Source organism: Mustela nivalis (genome assembly GCF_964662115.1).
Source record: "Mustela nivalis genome assembly, chromosome: 9".
NCBI lineage: Eukaryota > Metazoa > Chordata > Mammalia > Carnivora > Mustelidae > Mustela > Mustela nivalis.
This window is the reverse complement of record NC_139028.1, coordinates 25129765-25149572: the sequence shown is the minus strand read 5'-3', so window position 1 is coordinate 25149572 and position 19808 is coordinate 25129765. Positions and strand designations below refer to the sequence as shown.

General features: G+C 40.7%; 1 long non-coding RNA gene across 4 annotated transcripts in view; it reads left to right on the top strand.

Annotated features, from left to right (window-relative positions):
- The window catches only part of LOC309840991, a 261870-nt gene that overhangs the window by 162937 nt on the left and 79125 nt on the right, over positions 1–19808 (top strand). Inside the window, exon 4 of one of the 4 annotated variants that reach the window (XR_014298884.1) lies at positions 11555–11613. The exons of the other annotated variants lie outside the window; for them this stretch is intronic. This is a non-coding gene — a long non-coding RNA (uncharacterized lncRNA). The remainder of the gene's footprint in view (positions 1–11554; positions 11614–19808) is intronic. 4 annotated transcript variants of the gene reach the window in all.

Sequence of the window (19808 nt, the reverse complement as noted above, 5' to 3'; positions counted from 1 at the left end):
AAGATACGATATTCATGCTAAGTGTTGTGTTAATTTTACTTACTGGCTCAAAATTTTGGTTCATGCTATTGCAGAATGCATGTTAATGAGTGGATGTTGGCTTCTTATTCATTGCTGATTCTGAGGATCGGGTAGAGAAACACTGCCTCAGGGTACGTGGTCGGACTCAGCTGGACATGTGACATGTGGGGGATTAAGTCATTTAGATGTTGTGACTATCAGGTGTTCTCTCTGCTAAGGGAACTGCATTTTTTGTAGGCAGGTTTGCCTAACGATTTCCTTCTAACAATAGAACCTTATGAGGTAAAAGTTCTCCTTCAGTGCCATGATTTCCTTCTTTTAAATGGTCATAAATAATCATGGCATTTTAAAGAGTTGTGCTGGTACAAAGGACCTGAAGAAATGTAATCCCTATGTGGCCTGTGTGAGCCCATCTTACCTCTGGTCAGGTGTGGGAGAAGGCGGCTAAGTCCATCCAACAGATACAGAATGAAGGGATCTGAACTCTTCGGGTGTATCTCAATGATTATTGATGAAAAACTAAAATTTAGTTGATTCAGTATGTTCAGGAAAATCAGTGAATAATCTTTACGCCATGCACTCCTTCGGTTCTCCAGAGCTCTTGCCTAAGTGTGTGGAAAGAAATGCTTGCCTTGTTGTCCACGTCTACCACCAGTGCTAACTCTGAGCTGATCCTTACTGGAGAGGATGACTCTAATGCTTTATTATGTTTCTGTGAAGGCCACCCTGAGAAGCATGGGATAAGGCATTGGAGATTTGTCACTCATTCTCATTCAGTGAATAGCACACAGAACCTGGATGTGGAGACTCACGGGTTTGAAGACATGGCGAGTTGGTAGTCCTCTCTCCGCACCCAGGGTTTGATCTACCTGGACCTCACTCTTGTGATGGCTGCCTTTCTAAAACTTACCTGAGGAAGGAGAACCTGGCTCCTTCCTTGGAACACTAGGTCCATGAGATGTTAACTCAAGTTCCACCAAATAACAAGGTAGTTCTTCAGTCAAACAAGTTGAGAAATTTTCACTATATCCCCACTGGAGATACAAAATGCATATTAACATACCAAAGGCTGCAAAAAAAGTTGAACTCTGCTTTCCCAGAGTTATTTAGCTATAAGATTGTTTTACTTAGTAATACTCATTAGCTTCTTGAGTACCTCTTGTTCCTCCACAGTACAGTTTGGAAAATGCTGTTCTTAGAGAAGTTTCAATCCCAATGGTTCTCTTAAATATCCCATTCTTTATTAAATTAGAGGTTTCCAGGAAGGGAGGCTACAATAAGCGGTCTTCTAGTCCATTCATCCAATAAAGCCCCATTTCCAAGTTTAATTCAGGGAAAAAAAAAGTTTTTCTTCTTTTCCATTAGATTGGATAGCACTCATGGAAAATCCATTGAAAATGTTGAGGTTGATGCTGCTTCTTCCTCCTCTCTGCTCTATTTCTTTCCTTTGTAAAGAATGAGTCTGGGTGTGATTTGGTAACTATTATAGTTTGTATTAGATGGGACCCAATAGAAACCTACTCGCCAGAGACAGAGTAATAGCCAGTAGTTTTAGCCATAATCACAGAAAAATCATTTCCTCTCCTTCAGTCTGTCCATTGCTCTGTGACTGTGAGTGGTATCTTTATTTTTTAAATCTTTATTTATTTTTTTAAAGATTTTCTTTATTTATTTGATGGGCGGGGGGAGAGCACAAGCAGGAGGATCAGCAGGTAGAGGGAGAATCAGGCTCCCCACTGAGCAGGGAGCCTGATGTGGAACTCGATCCTAAGACCCTGGGATCATGACCTGAGCCAAAGGCAGATGTCTAACAACCGAGCCACACAAGTGTCCCGTGAGCCATATCTTTAAAAAACTGTTTCTAAAAAGTGCTAAGACTGTGTTTTCTTTCCGTAACCTCTCCAAAGCATCCTTTTTTTCCTACCCACAAAACAGGAAGATACTAGACAGTGGGATTCACTCCCCTCAACACATGTTTTGTTTTATTCATCCTCTCAGAGGTTTTTACTAGCTTTCTTCTCTTATCACTGATTTCCCCTGCATCTCTTCAGATTTATTCAGTTCATAGGACGTGATTTTACCTATGATGACACAGGACTTTGGAGCTGACCTCATTCCATTCATCTGTGTATCTTTTCTGCCAGCTAGAATTTAAAGTTGATCAGAGGTAGGGACAATATATTTAAATCTTTCATATTGTCTTCAAAATCTCATGTGCAGTGCTCTGTACAGAGTTGACACTTATGTATTTGAATGGGTTTAAGAATACTTTGCATGGAGTGAATGTGGGTTTAATGTCTATATATCTAGAACGTGGATGTTGGAGTCCAACTGACCCGAGTCCAGTCCCAGACCAAAGAAGTATGAACAGTATGTGTGTTCTTTACCAAGTTACTTATCTTCTCTGAGATTCCATTTTCTGTTTTTTTCCCTTAAAGATTTTAGTTATTTATTTTAAAGAGAGAGAGAGAGACAAACAGCATGTGAACAAGGGGAAGAGCGGGGGAGGGGAGGGTAAGGGAGGTGGGGAAAGAATCTCAAGCAGACTCTGCGCTGAGTGTGGAGACTGACACAGGGCTCGATCTCACAACCCTGAGATCATGACATGAGCCGAAACCAAGAGTTGGATACTTTATCACTTGAGCCAACCAGGCACCCTGAGGTTCCATTTTCTTTTACATAATGGAGATACTATATCTTTTTCAAGGAATACATGATGCGAGTAATCACTAGTTTATGTTCTGGTGTCCTACAGGTCTGGGTTTGAATCTCATCTCTGCATTGCGCCATCATCTTGAGCAAGTTAACCTCTTTAAGGCTCATTTCCCTATCTGTGAAGCAGGGTCTGTCATAGGATTTCTCTCCTGACGTAGTTTGAATTAAATGGATTCAATGAAAAAATGCATGTGAAACTTAGAATGAGACTCCATACCTAGTAAGAATTCAATTACTGTCAACTGTTACTTTAGAAACGTGCCTAGTATACCCAACACCAGTGGGCCGCCATTGGCAGACACTCTCTAGACCTATTAGAAGATAAAGGAAATTATTGTGCAACTTTCTCATGTGAATGACGTTCTGACTCTTTTAGCTATCTGAAATGGCACCAAGTTCTTCTGAAGAAAAGGCTTTTTTGGAAGGATCATGAACATCTGGATTAAAAAGAGCTTACATTCTCAAAGTGTAGGGGTTGGAGATATTTTTTATTGAACATAGCCATCTTGTGATCTGATTTCCTCAGGATATGAATCAGAGAGAAAAAACTGAATTTTTGTCTCAGAAAAAGAAGGAGGACAGGCAGAGGATTTTTCACTGGTAAGGCAATTTACACACTTGTCCTTTTCATAGTTAGTCATGGTCTATGATACATTTCATAGCAATGCCTATGAGTTTCCAAATCTGGAACAAGACTTATCAGCCAAATAAGGGATAAAGAAGAAAAGTCTTTTAATCCACCTAGTTACCATTCACAGAATTCTAGAAGTGGAAGTTCAGAAAAATGACTGTGCTACACCCCACTTGTATTTGTTTCTTTAAACCCATTGAGAGAGAATTAGCTAATCACTTTCCAAATACCTTTAGCAGAATAGCAGAAGAATTCCATCACCAGCCCTACTGTTTTGTAAAAAGTTCTTTCTTCCTAATCTTTCCCCCAAACCATTTTTCTTTCCTTCTATATAACTTGAAGCTCACTCTTCTTTTTTTGCTTTCATATTGGCTGACCTAAGTTCACCTTAAAGTGACATTGTAAACTTTTTAAAAAAGTTATTGGAGCTTATCCCTTAGTCCTTTTATTTTTCTAATCAAGCAAATTCATTTGAAAAGCTCCCTTAAGTCCGGTTTTTGCATACATCAGGTCATTTGAGGTTACTCTTCTGAGGGTGTTCCCCAGATATTCTAATAATAGAATAAAAAACACCAAACACTTTGTTATATTCACTAGGGTACCCTAGGACCTATTGCCACTCAAAATTCATTATAGGTGCTTAAATAAAATGTCAACTGAATAGATTAATATGGCCTCAGGTTTATAAAGCTTCTTTATGAAAAAGCTTTAACTTTCTCAAGAAACTCTGTCTAAGGTTCTCTTATTTGCTCAGCACTACCCACCCCCCCCAATCTTTTTCCCTCGATCCCCAAATCTTGCTTTTAGTTGTAGACATAGAAAGTGGCAAAATGGAGGTCTGAGCTTCGGTCTCCAAATCACGTGAGTTTATCGACTTAGTCTGAGCGTTTATTTATCAAAGCAGAGGTGCTAGGGTTTTGAACAATATAGACCCTCAAACTTAACCTCATACTCAGAAAATGAAGAGAAAAATGGAAAGAGTGCATATCTACTCTAACAGGTCTTTGTCTGGAACATCTGAACATCATGATTTTTTTAATTGCAGAATGTGATTTGTTCATAGAGACCTTTTAGTCTTCTCTGACTGACCGTGATCTCCAGTTTTCACTTCCTTTCTGCAAGCTTATCATTTTTTTCATGTGGCATCTCTGCCTTTTGTTCTGGGTATGAAGTATTAACAAGACGTGACAGGGCACTTTTAAGCTCTTCATCACCAAGATGTCTCATGGCGCCTCAGCTGAGTGTTGCGTGATCAGTGCGAGGACCTTGGGACACCTTGTGATGAAAAACTTGCTGCTTCTACAGGTTGTGTGTGTGTGTGTGTGTGCACGTGCTAAAATCAGCCATCTTTACCACGTATTTTATTGACTTTTCTAGAACTTACAAAGGTGAGTATTATATGATCAGGGAGACAAGGCCTTTCATATTGAGCTCTTCAAAGGCAGGACCTGTGTCAGAAATTTTTGTATCCCCATCTCCTAATCCATGTCGTGGCACAGAGCAGGCACTTCATCCATAGTTCTTAACCGAAATCCGAAACTCAGTCTAGACTTTGTCCATAACAGTATGTCCTCAGATAGGTCACTGAGCTTATTACATACTCTATAAAATGAGATTTCTGTCTACTTTTGAAAGACCATTGGGAATGTGAGAGTTCCAGGAAATTGGGCCTTACACAATATTTGTGTTAAACTTCACAGACCAGATGGAGTTTAATGCTTAAGTAAATAACTTACAAATTGATGGCCCTTGTGTGTATACTCAAACCAAAGGGTTCTTGGTGACTTACTTGGGGATCAGTATTTTAAATGAGTATGTCACTTTTGGATAAATCCCTACGACCCTCCAAATCTGTTTTTTTCCTTAATTCACAATCTGCTTGGATCATCTTTATTTTTGGAATGGAATTATCAACTTGAAGATATGCTGAGATGTGGCTTGCTACAATTTGGGTTCATAAATCTTAACAGGAAGAGCCAGGAATCCAGTGGCTCAGAGCATTGTGAAATCATTAAATCAGGTTTCTGGAATATGTGAGCAGCCTACTACTTTCTCATTAATCTGAGGCAGAATGCCCAGAAAGAGTATTTCATAAAGGTTAGTGCAAGAGGAAAGTCCACTGACTCATTGTTGGGTGCTGGATGACCTAGGAATTTATTGCATTTATCAATGAAAGAGATCTGTATTCTAATGTTCTTTTACTGGGGGAGTCATCATCAACTTGTAAAGGAACAATTCTGATGATTTATCTCATGTCGTTTTCTCAGTGGTTCTCAAACTTGAGTAGGCATCATCATTACTTGGAGGACTTATTTTTTCTTTTTAAGGGATTTTATTTATTTTAGTGAAAGAAAGAGCACGAGTGAGCAGGTGAGGAGCAGAGGATGAGGGAGAAGAGGGGGAAAGAATCTTAAGCAGACTCCTTGCTGACTGTTGAGCCTGACCCAGAGCTCCGGCTCATGACCCTGAGATCATGACCTGAGCCAAAACCAAGAGTTGGACACTTAACCAACTGAGCCATCTAGGCACGCCTAACCTCCTGGAGGACTTATTAAATCACAGATAACAGGATGTGTCTCTCAAATTTCTAAATAAGTAGGGCTGGGGTGGGGTGGGTTTCCACAGTTTGCAATTCTAACAAGCTCCCAGGTGGTGCTGATGCTGAAGGTCCAGGGACCACGTGCTGAGAACACTGTGCTACCTGAAGATTGTCGAGACTGGTAAAAATAAATATTCCTTGGACCACTGCTCTTCTCTGAGACTACTTTCATAAAATGGGACCTAGATAACCATCAGTAGCACAAACCACAGGCAGACATCGATAGGTCAGAGTGTCTATATAGAACTACTATAAATATTGGAGAAAGAAACCCAGAATTGTCTTGTTGCTGTTGTTTCATGTTGAATATTCAGCCCCTTCATGATTTTGTAGAACCCACTGTTGTGGTCTTTCCCAAACTTCTTCTTGAGTTATCTGAAAATACTGCCTGAATCTTCAAAAGCAAAAGAGGGAAAATTTGTCTGCATTTTCCCCCATATTGTCATTTTTGGTTCCATATTCTTTCCCAACAAATGGACCATGTTATCCCAGTGTTCTTGCCTCTTGCTTTATGATCTAATTAGATACTAGCCAATAATCCTCTATCAAGTGATTTTAAGTCATGTACTTATTTCAGACAGGCATAATGTCATCAGTTCAGATTATTTTCCAGAGCCTATTTCATTCAATTCAGTTCAGTGCAATTTAACACCCATTGACTGACTATATGCCAACCACTATTCTGGATGCCTAGGAACAGGCATGACCAAGACCACCTACAGATTTCTGCCCTTGCAGAGCCTACAGTCTAGCAGAGACAGACAGACAGAAAACATAATACATAAACCAATACATTATATTTCTGGTGGTAGACCCTATGGAAAAGAGGAAATGAAAGCAGGGCAGCGAGGTTTAGGACTTCAGGGGCTATCAGGAGAGGGCTGTGTGTACACGTGAGCAAAGGTCCTCCAGGTAACACTACAAGCACGTATATATATCTGGGTAACTGTGTGACAGACAAAGAGAATTGCCGATTCAAAGGCCAAAAGGCAGAAGCTTGCCTGACATACTTACAGAATAGCAAAGAAGCCAGTGGTGCTGAAGCAAAATTGTGAAGGGAAAGTAGTAGTAGATCTGAGAGGTAACAGAAGCAAAGTCAAGACCATATAAGCAAGGCTTTGTAGGTCACTGGAAAAGACATTGGCTTTCATCTGAGTGAAATGGGAATCACTGCGAGGTATTGACTTTCAATGAAGGATCTGTCTGAATGTTGTATTTAGAATAGACTGAGCAAGGCAAGGATAGACACGAAGAGAATGAGACAATGCCAGTAACCCAAGCAGAAATAATGTGGCTTGAGCCATGGATTGGTCAGTAGAGGTGATGCGTAGTTCAATTCTGCATATATTTCTGAAAGTAGAGTTCAGCAGGACTTCGTGACAGATTGGATATGGAGTGTTAGAGAGAAAGTAATCAAGGTTTTGGCCTAAGGGACAAGAAAGATGAAATTGCTATCAATTGAGATGTAAAAGGCTGCAAAAAAACAGGCCTTCGGGGAATACTGGGATTTGGGTTTTGGATGTAGTGAGTGTGCCAAGTCAAAATGGCTGTTGATCATGTGTATGTGGGGCTTGTGAGAATATACTGGGTACATCTGGGCTACAGATGGAGTTGTCAGCATGTTGGTATTAAAAGCTGTGAGGCTCAATGAGATTATCAGTGAATGGGTATGGATAAAATAGTGAAGGCCAGGACTGAAGCCTGGGGGTCTCCAGCATTAAGAGATCAAAAAAGGAGTCACGAGGAGAGATGGAGACAGAATGGCCATCAAAGTAGGAGGAAAAGTAGGGGGTATAATGTTCTAAAAACCAAAAGAAGGAAGTGTATCAAGTAGAGGAGAATGAAAAATAATGTCTGTCGAATGCTGATAATCCATCGAGTAAGAGGAAGATTGAAAATCTACCACTGAATTTCACAACTAGAGATTATCAGTGACCTTAATGAGAACATATCTGGTACAGCGGTAATGGTTAAAGCCTGGTTTAAAAGACAATGCTAGAAGAAGAATTGGGGAAATAGTGAGGAAAGTTGGCTTTTGAAGTTCCTGCTAAGGGAAGCAGAGAAATGGAGCAGAAACAGGTGGAGAAAGTGAGGTCAAGCTGAGGGTTCGGTTGTGGTGGTGGTGTTTGTGTTGGTTTGGAGTTGGGAGAAATAACAATATGGCGCACTGCTGGAAATGATCCAGTAGACAGGGACAGATTAATGTTTCAGGAAATACAGGAAGAATTCCTTGAGCAATTTTGTTGGGCTGGCAAATGGCCATAAATCTAGTATCCAAGCAGAAGATTTGGTCTCAGAGAGAAATCAGATACTTTCATCGACAAGATTGGGGATGTTGAGGGACACTAATGCTGGTGGGAGAGGAAGGTGGAGTGTTGAGACCCTATGCAAAATCCCTTTCCACTGCCTCAGTTTTCTCCCAAGAAGTAAGAAAATTATTCAAAAGAAAGTAAGGCCCAAATATATGCTTCTACAAATATTTATTCAAAAAATAAAACAAAGCCAAACACAATATAAGAAGTATGCAATAAATGTTTCATTTTAGGAGTTTTCCTAAATGAACTGAACTGACCGAGGTTTGAAAATAGAAATGTAATGTCTGTTCTACGAGGGAACCCTTCTTTTCTAAATGTCTCAGTATCAAGCAGGCATTTTTCATTGCCTCATTAATCTTCAAAATTGTTCAAAATTAGGGGTGTTTGTATAGAACATTTTTTATTTGACAGTTCATTGTGCATAAATGTCCATAATATTTTTTTTTTGATGGTGGATGTGCGTGGAGTGATTTCCGTGGGAATTCTACAGTGATCTCTTGCTCTTCATTTCAACAAGATGGCTGACCTCTACCATCTTATCAGTTACCATTTGGCACTTTGAAGACATTGGCTGCAGTTCTTAAACAGATATTAATAGGAGTTTTGGCCATACTTATATAAGATAAGGTCTTAAACTTAATCAGAGATAGGAAGAACACATATGATTAAAAAGAGAGAGGTATTAGACCCTTTAATCTAAATTATGTTTCCTCTCTGGGGTAAAAAGAAAAAAAAATATATATATATATATAACACTTTCTGAAGGATTGAAATTATATCTTACTGCTTTGCTTGAACAAAATTTACAAAACTCAATTCAGAAGGCATTGCATAAATGTTTTGCAATTATAATAAAACACGTTTAAAAAATACTTAGTGGGGGTTCTTCATTGCTGAACCAAGTATGTTTGAAAAAAACAAGAATAACCATAGCATTGAACTCATAGGCTTGTAGGGGAAGTGAAATGAGATTACCCATGTAAAGTGTTTCTTACAGCACATTGTTCATGGTAAGGGCCCAATAAATTATGTAGTAGGTATAAGGTGATGTGGTTCCTTAACAAATGTAAAATAAATTGTCAAAATTAGGGGAATATTCTTAGTTAGTGGTGTATTTTTTAGGGAAAGGTGGTGGCAGAAGGTTCCTATAGCCCCGCATTACTTTATTGAGGACCGGTGTTTAGCCGCAGAAGCATATAAGGACCCAATCACAAGAAACAATCACTGAGCATTATGTGCAAGGCACAATAGTAAGCATCTGAAATATACATTGTATTTGATCCTTATGATAGACCTGCACAGTAAGTTGTGCTAATTGTGTAGAGGAGGAAATTGAATTGGGGAGACATGAAATGCTACAATAGGCAAATCTGCAAATTGCCAAGTGAATTAAAATACCAAGCTGCCCACAAAAGAGCAAAATCCTCACAAAGATCACGATGTGATTTGACTTCTAAGTCCACAGTCTTCTTTCTACTACTATTCTACCATCAGCTTGCTCATCTAAATCCAACTCAAATTCAAGTGCATGTTACTGGCTTGGTCAGAATCAAGGAATCCTCTCACTTTGCTGTCTATCATGGGATTCAGCTTACAGTTCTGGACATGTATGTGGAAAGAACTTAAACCTTGATATTAACAGAGCTTGAAGACAATAGGAAAAAAATCTCACCTTTCGCCCCATGAGAGAAAAAGCTCTTCCCATTCCTGAAAGCTATAATATAGTTTCTTTAGAACCTGGCTGTGCTTCAAACTAGTATTGTTCTGGTTGATGAAAAAAAAAGAACGACCCCTCTCTCTTCCTACAGGAATGCCACAATGAAAAAAACAAAAAAGCAACAACAAAAAGGAAAACCCAACCTAATTTTAAAGATTTTCTATTCAGAACAAAGAAAAATCAAGAACAATAACTTTCTATTTTTAAGAAGGAAACCAAATGGTAGTATCTTGGTTTTAACAGCTTTTGGGAGAATTCTAAAGATGTAACACTCCCCTCATTCATGATAATCAGTTTTGAATACTGAGAAGCTCCATTTATGAATGAAGGAGAACAGTTTGGCCGGCAGAACAACTTACAAATATAATATTTAGTTCATGAATATTATGTAAATTCAATAAATTCATTAAATAATGAATATATACAACATAACATTTTACACTTGAATTTATTCCAGAACAAAAAAGAAATCAGTGTAAGCGTTTTGGAAAAAAGTGAATGTAGAAGTATCAACTCTCCACTTCTCAACCCTTTAACATTTTTTTCTTAGTATGTGAAAATGTAAGCTCTCTGCTTTACCTATAGTTAGCCACCTAAAATAGGAAAAATGATGCCAGAGCATCAAAAAAAAATTTTTTTTTTCCTTTCTATAACCTAGGTGGGAGATGCAAAGTTCTCATCTGGAAAGGGGTGGGAGAAATGCCTGGGTTTCCAACATGAGTTTAGTAAGAGAGTAACTGTGTATAGCCATATGACAGATTTATACTTTCAGTAGGAAAAGAAAATGCTCATTCATGTCTGCAAAGACCAGTTGAGGACAGTTGAGAACAGGAGAAGATGCTGTTAACTAAAGCACAGAGCTTAATGGCCAAAAGGGTTGATAAAGATAGAAATTACTTACTAAGAGGAACTGTGACTTTCTTTTCCTCCGAAGAATCTCAAAAATCTGCTTAGCCTGCTTCTCTGATAACCTAGGGGCTCTTCCCCTGGGGGAGACAGGCGTCTGCACCGCTGATTCTCTTGAGCACATCAGAGTCCCACGAAAGACTTCCCACCTCCCCATCCCCATCTCAGGACTTGCTTATACGGCATATGGCTTCTATACATTATGCCACATGTGAGGCTTGCTTGGCTGTTTCTCATGCCCAAGGGCCAGCTCTCTTGCCCCCTTTGGCTGATTGCAGAAGGCCTGAAATCTCTCAAGAGAGAGGAAGAGAAAGAGGAAGAGAGCAGAGACCTAACTCAGCTTCCTCCAGCTTTCATCCATTTCATCCACCAAATCCCAGCCCCCCCCCCCCCATTCATTGTGGAACATTTTCTTTAGCAGTGTCATCTTGCTCTGAGATGACCAGGAATGCTGATTGTATTCGAGTTCTTTCCACCAACTCTTTGAATTGTTGTTGCCCTTTGGCAAGCGCCCTGTCACCCTCCAGGCTCGGAGGCATTCTATGAACACCTCATTCCATGTTACTTTCCTTGTTTCTTTTTTTGTAAATCCTCATTTAGTTTAGAGCAAGTTCTCTCTCTCTCTCTTTTTTTTTTTTTTCCTCCAACAGACTTGTCTTGGTAAAGATGGAGAAGAGCCAGTAAACTTGGCTTCCTCGCTTCTGCTCACGTGAGTATCATTTATATTTCTAACTATTATGCAATTGTCATTCAAGCCCTGTGTTTCCCCAGGTTTCTGTGGAGGAACTGTCTTGTTTGATCTTTGCAATGCTGGTACCCTTTTAGAATTACCCATAGAAAAACTTGATGACACTTCCGTGGTTCTTGTAAAATTCATCTTTGGGGTAATTTTACGGTGTGTGTTTTCCCCCTTGAATGTTTAAAAGAGCTGGATTTCTGTCTCTTTGCAGAGCTTTCTAGCAGCTGTGTCTCATTTGCTTTGCAAGGGCATTGGAAGAAATTGCTATTTTGGAAGCTTCTCAACATATGGGATAATTGTATAAAGCACTTTACAGTTTGCATAGTGCATTCCCATTATTTTACCCAGTTCATTTCTCAAAGAAGCCCAGGCCGTGTTGATTATATTTTTCAGAGAGAGAGAAATAGAGGTACTGAAGAAGTAACAGAAGCTTGGCAGGTCAATTTGGCTCACTCTGGAATTAATCAACAGATTAAAATCTCTTCTTTCAGATCCTTTAATACCCATGATCAGAAAGCCTCAGGCTTGAGACACCTGGTGGTTCAGTTAAGCATCCAACTCTTGATTCTGGCTCAGGTCATGATCTCAGGGTTGTGAGATCGAGCCCCAGGTAAGGCTCTGCACTCAGCGCAGAGTCTGCTTGTCCCCCTCTCTCTGCGCCTCCTTCTGCTCACTTTCTCCTTCTCCCTCAAGCAAATAAATAAAATCTTAAAACAAACAAACAAACAAGTATGTGCTTGGGTGGCTCAGTCTGTTGAGTGTCTGACTCTTGATTTTAGCTCAGATCATGATTTTAGGGTCTTGGGATTGAGCCCCATGTCAGGCTCTGCGTTCAGTGAGGAATCTGCTTGTCTCTTTCCCACTGCTCCTCTCCCTGCTCAAGAACTCTCTCTCTGGAATAAATTTTAAAAATCTTTAAGGGGCGCCTGGGTGGCTCAGTGGGTTAAGCCGCTGCCTTCGGCTCAGGTCATGATCTCAGGGTCCTGGGATCAAGTCCCGCATCGGGCTCTCTGCTCAGCAGGGAGCCTGCTTCCCTCTCTCTCTCTCTCTCTCTCTGCCTGCCTCTCTGCCTACTTGTGATCTCTCTCTGTCAAATAAATAAATAAAATCTTTAAAAAAAAAAAAATCTTTAAAAATCCCTCATGCCCTTTGACCTAAATAGGCAGACAGACATACTTTCTGTGCATCTGCAGAATGGGTAGCTAGGCTAGTGTTAGGTCTGCCCTAGCCAAGCACTATCTGAAGGACTGAACATCGGCAACTGGGCTATTCAGCTCTGGTGTTCAAAGTGGTAAGTGGATGGCTCAAAGCATCAGATTTAGGATCAGACTGCCTGGGTGGAAATCCAACTTCCAACCTTTATCAGCTGTGTGACATTGGATGAGTCACTTAAACTTTCTCAGACTCATTTTTCTTATCTGTCCAATGGGGACGTTCATCACTACAGCGTGGAATTGGTGTAAGGCTGAATGGATCACATCCAGGCAAGGCTTTAAGCACAGCACCCAGCGCACACTGTGAGCCCTCACTAAATGGTAGCTAGTACCATGTTGTGGGCCCAAAGGGGCCACTGGGCCATTCTTTCCTAAGATTTACTGAAGCGGATTTGTCTCATGAAATTACACATATGGCCCCGTCAGGACCAGAGAGAGTTGGTGGTCCTAAAGAGGAGGCTTATGGGGCAGACAGAACTCACTAGTATTCACTCTTCCCTTAAGAATTGTGATATTTATAACTTCTGACTCTCTGTCATTCTCTTCAAGACACAAATGATGATGTTGCTCCTCTTGAATAATGTGGGAAATTCACAAAGGGCCCGGTACGCTGGTACCCACAGCATCTTAACCTAGGATATTTGGGATGGTAGCGCACACAAAACAGGCAAAAGATGACCTTGGTTTTCTTACCATTCCTGGTGAGAGTAGGATGTAGAGGAGACAGCAGAGATATGTCTGCTTGTGAATGTGTTCTCGCTGAAATACAGAGGACTGAGTCCTGCATCTCTGCAGTTGTCTGGGTAGACTGAGCAAAGCGCTTTGCTATTCTGTGCCTCAGTTTCCCCAATTACAAGTGATGATTATAACATCCACAGAATGACCAGTTTGTATGCTATTTGCAGGGGTTTTTCCATGGCAAGTGCCATGTCCTGGGAAGCTCTTTAGTCCCATGAAAACTGGGATGGTTCATGCCCTAAATATTTGCCTCCCGGCTCATCATGTTCACCATAAGAACAGTGGATATAAAGGTGCTTTGGCATTTCATGGACAGAAGAGTATAATCGACTCAATTCTGAACACCTGGGGTCCTGAAGTAGTGCTTTGGGTTATTGAAAGAAAAACATGGCAATAATACAGTATGTCACTTCTCAAGTAAGAGTATCACACTTTCATTCTTGGTGCATAATTGTATAAACTGCTTAGATGTATGTAATGTGGCCAGCAATATCCATTCATGGACTCTTGTATGTTTAAATCCATGCAACTAAAGGCACACACAAGCATACCCATATGGGAACAGTTAAGACAAATACTTTCAGGTCATGTCAAGGATGATTTGCATCCGAAAGACCTCATATGAAATATTTTTACTTGCTGAAAAGTTCTGTTTTGCACTGAAGGTGTATTTTTGAAATACAGTGATTAGTGATTTGTCTTAGAAAACTTCAAAGAAAAACAAAATAGTCTGGGAAAAATGGTATAAGGGACCATCTACCTGGTATCTGCAAAATGAAGTATTCACCAAAGGATAACACTCTATTGCCAGGAATCAGCCTGAGGGGCACCGTGTTCAACAGATGTGAAAAAATATTACCTAGTGTGCACACAGGGGAGTTAGTCTCCAAAAAAGTGATTCATTTCGGTATTTTTCATAACATACACATTGCACTCGAGTGGAACTTGAAAATGTACAAGTGTGCATTTGCTTGAAAATTCAAATGTTTTCATTGACTTTTTTCTAAAGATCATTTATTTATTCTTAGTGTTCCAGCATTCATTGTTTATGCGCCACACCTAGTGCTCCATGCAGTCCGTGCCCTCCGTAATACCCACCACCAGGCTCACCCAACCTCCCACGCCCCCACCTCTCCACTGACTTTTGTGTTTTACCTAGAGGCATCCAGCCAGAATTCAAGCCGGTATAAGACCTAGAAATGCCAAAGTGAGGCTTCTTGTAGACATGCATAATAAGATAACTAATGCATAAATAGTACGTATTAATTAGTAAAGGCATAAAAAAGAGTAAGTCTGGTCCAACTCAGTTGCCTCTATTAAAAAAGAGAAGTGGTATTTATTTTAAAAATTAGACTTTAGGGGCATGTGGGTGACTCAGTGGGTTAAGCCTCTGCTTTCGGCTCAGGTCATGATCTCAGGGTCCTGGAATCAAGCCCTGCATCAGACTCTCTGCTCAGCGGGGAGCCTGCTTCCCTTCCTCTCTCTCTGCCTGCCTCTCTGCCTACTTATGATCTCTGTCTGTCAGATAAATAAATAAAATCTTTTAAAAAATAAGACTTTAAAAATAGAACACCTTTTTTTCTGCTTGCCTTAAAATAGGACATGTGACCCTCTGAGAAAATCTTCAGACACTCCAAAGACCCTGGACGAGTCACTCGATTTTTCTCTATCCCCGAGGACTGAACTGCAGCCTTGGGTTCAAGGAGGACACTCAGTAAAACCTTGTTAACTTATACTGAATGTTCCATGTGTTCGTCCTAATTCAGAATTACATAATGAAACCGGAGTGAAAAGGGCATGGTCCACCATACCACATTCAACTTTTCCCCAAGGAATGAACTACTTTACCTCTCAGACAGCAAAGAACTCATTCAAAAGCAGGGCTGAAGGCTGTTGGAGTTATTGTTGTTTACATTGCCCTGGACAGAGGAGGAATTATGTTGGCTTCAAAGGCCTTTTCTTCTACCTCCCATCATGGCAGGCGAGTGCAGGAAGAAGCCTTCATTCCGCTCCTCCGTTTCACAAATGGAAACCCAGAGGAGGGACCGATTTGCCCAGGGTCACAGATTCAAACCTTCCCACGATATTTCTTAGTCTGAATTTAATTTTTTCACATCTCACCAAATAGCGCTGTAGGTAATTTTCCTGGCTTTTTTTTTTAATAGTTTAGGAGACACCCTCGGCCCGAGGTCCCGCCCTCTCCGGCATTGCTACATCCTGCAGTCCCAGCCCCACTACTCGTTAAACAACTCTGCTTCCTTCTGTCACTTTCAAATGGCATTTTCTCTGGCCTCTGACAATACACTTGAAGCTCCCCTGCAAGGCCTCAGGCTAAAGGAATCTTCTAGATTCCCCAAGTGCTGTATAAATATGAGGGCCATTCCCATACTTCTTCCTAGGCCAACGGCCTCTGTTCCAGTGATGTGTAGCTCCGTGCTTCTACTGATTTCTTTCAGGCCTCTGAAATGTGAGGCAAGTCTTTGCTTTATGGTTAGTTTAGCTGATGATGAGGGCAGGCTGAAACTCGTGAGGCTAGACAGAAGCTGAAGCAAACTGAGGTCAGAACTTGAAGAGAACCTCTAAGAAGACAGATTGCCAGTGGCTCTTAGAGCGTCCTTCCCCTGACAGTAGCGATGAGGCCTGAAAGTAGAAAAATGACGGTCTCCTATGAAGGGCACATGAGGGCAGAAAGATTTTTCAAAATTTGGCCCCAGAGAGAGGAAATCTGGTTGATATTTATTCAGCCCCTTCCTTTTAAGTCTTGATTACCCTTGGCTCAGTTGGTGCTGAAACTTAAACACGAGCGACAGGTGATTCTTATGTAAGAATGGAATCTCGGGCGTGATAAATTTGGTCTCGAGAAATCACAGCTCAGTCGCTGCAGATGGCAGTGTCATGATGGCAGAGTTAGAGAGAGACATCCTGCCGGGCTGTGGGCTGCCTGTGAGATGGCTACTCAGTTCAGAACTGTCTGAGCCAATTCCTTGAGCCTCAAGGTCATGACCAAGGGGTCCAGCCCAGCTGAAGGGTTGACATTCATTCTAGCAACTTTCTCCCCTACTCCCTTGGACGCTGCTCCTGACTCATCCCCACTCACAGGTCCAGCAAGAATCAGGTTATGTGTTCTTTGTGAATATCTTTATAATTTGGGGTCTTGATCTATTGTAATTCGCCTCCTTTGGGGGTGAATTTTGTGCTTGTAAAGAATTGCTTACACTATAGAGTTCATACAACCTGGTTGGTTTGGCCAAGGAGACATTTCTACCCACTCCATCCCTGTCAGGTCCTGCAACTTTCAGGGCACAGGCTTTTAGACATAGTTTTGAGGAGCCTGGAAATCCCCCAGAATGGCATATACACACAAAAACTGTGAACATATTTAACCCCTTTCTAGGGAAAGCATCTACAGTGCTCATAAAATTGTTCTGGAGAAGTCTGAGATCCAGCCAACAAGTTACAAGAGTCACTAGTGTAGATGAAAGCAATATCCTGAAGGCATTACTTATTCTCTTCAAACTAGATTTCCCACTTTGAATTTTAGATTGAACTTGACCAGAGATTAGAAACTTAAGATAAGCTTTGGAGTCAGACTCTTGATTCTGTCTTAGACCCTTGCTCTACATTTCCTCACTATGCGACCTCAGACATGCCCCTCCTCTGTGCATCACATCTTTATGTAGACAATGGATAAAATATCACCTACCTCATACTGTTGTAGGTGTTAAATGGGAAGATATGTATATGTCTTGTGATATACCTGGCCTTTGTTTACTGTTCCATAAACAGTGGCTAGTAGTGGTGGGAGTCACACAGAGCTCATATCTCTGAAGCATGTGGGAAACGTGAATTATTTTACTAGGCATTCTCTTGTCCATTCCCACTCTCCATTCTTTTTTCTTTAAAGATCACCACAACATGACTTACTTTGAAAACTGTCGACAAGAATGGCTTTATGTGAGGATATTTGTCATCCTGGTATTATGTGCTGCTTTTCTACTTGGGATTTGTGGCCGACAGTGTCCTATCTCAGTCTCTTGTTTTAGAATCAATACTTCTGTAGCAAGTGTAATTTTATTTTGAGATTGTCCAAAAAAATTTCTGAAGAGAGAACATACCAAGAGTGAAAAAGCTATGTTTATGAAAATATCACAAGGGCTCAATGTGATGTACTAGGAAAACATGCCAGCAGATTCCACTGTTTACCCATGAGATATATATCCTGACTGTATTGATAGATACTATTCAAGGGAATGTGGAAAATTCCTTCTATATGTGCACTTCTCTTGCTCTAGCTCATTGCCTAATCCACAGAAGGTACTTAATAAATATTTGTTGGATGGTTGGATGTACATTATATTTTCATTATAACACAAATACCATACTACTTACATCATACTTACATTGAGCCAATAAGGAAAATGCAATCCTCCCTCATGAATACTTTTATGAACATATTTCTGAAGCTTAGCTGACTGATAGGCAACTAGAAGAAAGTGCCTTCTACATCTGTTTTCTATGCCAAAAAGGAATTTTAGAGAATATGGGTGTAAGTCTTTTGAGCGAGCCTTTATAAGTGTATGTGAGTTGCCATTTAGTTTGTTAGCTGTTGAGTTTTGCAATTACACCCATTCAGGTAGAACAGTACAATTGGAGCCCATGAGAATCTTGTGGATGTGCCCCCTTCTCTCCTTCTCTCCACCTTACTGTTTATAGAAGAAATACTAAGCAAGAATCACAGTGACATTGGCTTGCTGGACTTAGGGCTGAGACCAAGTAAGGGCCGGCATGTTCTGCATGAAATTTCTAGAGCCTTTCCTCCCAGTGGGAAGACTCATCTGATGAGTTAGGGGAGAGATAGCTGTGTTGCCAGAAGAGCTGCCAGCAGCAGCTGGCTTCTTCATGAGAATGATTGAACCTAGAGCGTTGGCATCCAGAAGCAAGTCATCATGAGGGAGAACCATAGAAATGGGGAGGTCACGGGAGCAAAAAAGAATGAAACAAAGAAATGATCCCCCAAGAGGACAGTCTTTCTTCTTTCCTTTATTGCAACTCAAAGCCCTGTATTTACCTTTGATTATTCAGAACTGTATCTCAGGTGTGTCTCCCATGTCACCACATATGCAGCTCTTCAGTCGTCCCTGTCTTAAAAGAACATAGAAGCAAACACAAGGGGTTGGTTCTTACCTTGTATTTCCATTTGGGAATGTGGAAAAGTAATCAACATGTATTGGGCATGTACAGGTACCAAATAATTTTACTTATTCTCCAACTCAGCATGTTTTAGGTGGGAAAATTGAGTATGCACAGGTTAAGTAACTTATCCAGAACGGCCACCTAAGTGATGGGACTGGGTTTGAAACCTTTGGCTGTCAGCCCCTGCTTTTCTGCATGGACCACCTCAAGGCAGATAGGAAATCCTGGAAAATGAAACAAAAAGACATTCTTGGTGACAAGAAGTATTTGGTTTGAAGATGTATTTTCTTACTTCTTGCACTCCTTTTCAGTACAGACCAACACTGAGAAACAATCATTCATATATCTACACTTGTAAGCTCAGGTCCTCTTCCATTTTACCTACTCAACAACAGTGAAGTTTCCATTTCACAGATATGGAGGTCAGGCTCTATGTCTGCACGTTTGATATTAAGCAGACCACGAGGCCTCACAGGAGAAATGCCTCTCTAAGTGCCAGATCAAAGAATTGTTGTGGCCAAAACCAGGGCACATTGGTTTTCCTCGTACCCATCTTGACATTGGAAGGAATTGCACTTGAGCTTGAATTCATTCTAAGTCAATATTATAACTCATTTCTGGGTCTCTTTTTCAAGTAGCTTTGTTTAGTGTTTGAGTGTTTGTCCTTCTCTCTGGATAATTTCTCAAATGCCTTCCATCCTCATCCTTTATCACTGCCACTCTTCCCTACTGAGATTGAATCCCTGGTACAAAAATCATATATTGAAGGTCAGGTACAAGTCATTAGCTGTCTCTGTGAAAACCAAGAGAAACACAAACTTACCACTTCGCAGTATTTGTTAAAACATACTGACACAGCTCCTGGGTTGGTGTCAAGGTCAAGGAGGTCAGCCCACACTTGAGCTCAGGCATTCGAGTTTGTCCAATGAGTCAGCCAAATGGGAATGTTGGGGTTTCTTGGCTGGATGTGTGTCAATATTTCTGTGTATAAAAGATGTCTATTTGCTATACCAGCTTTTG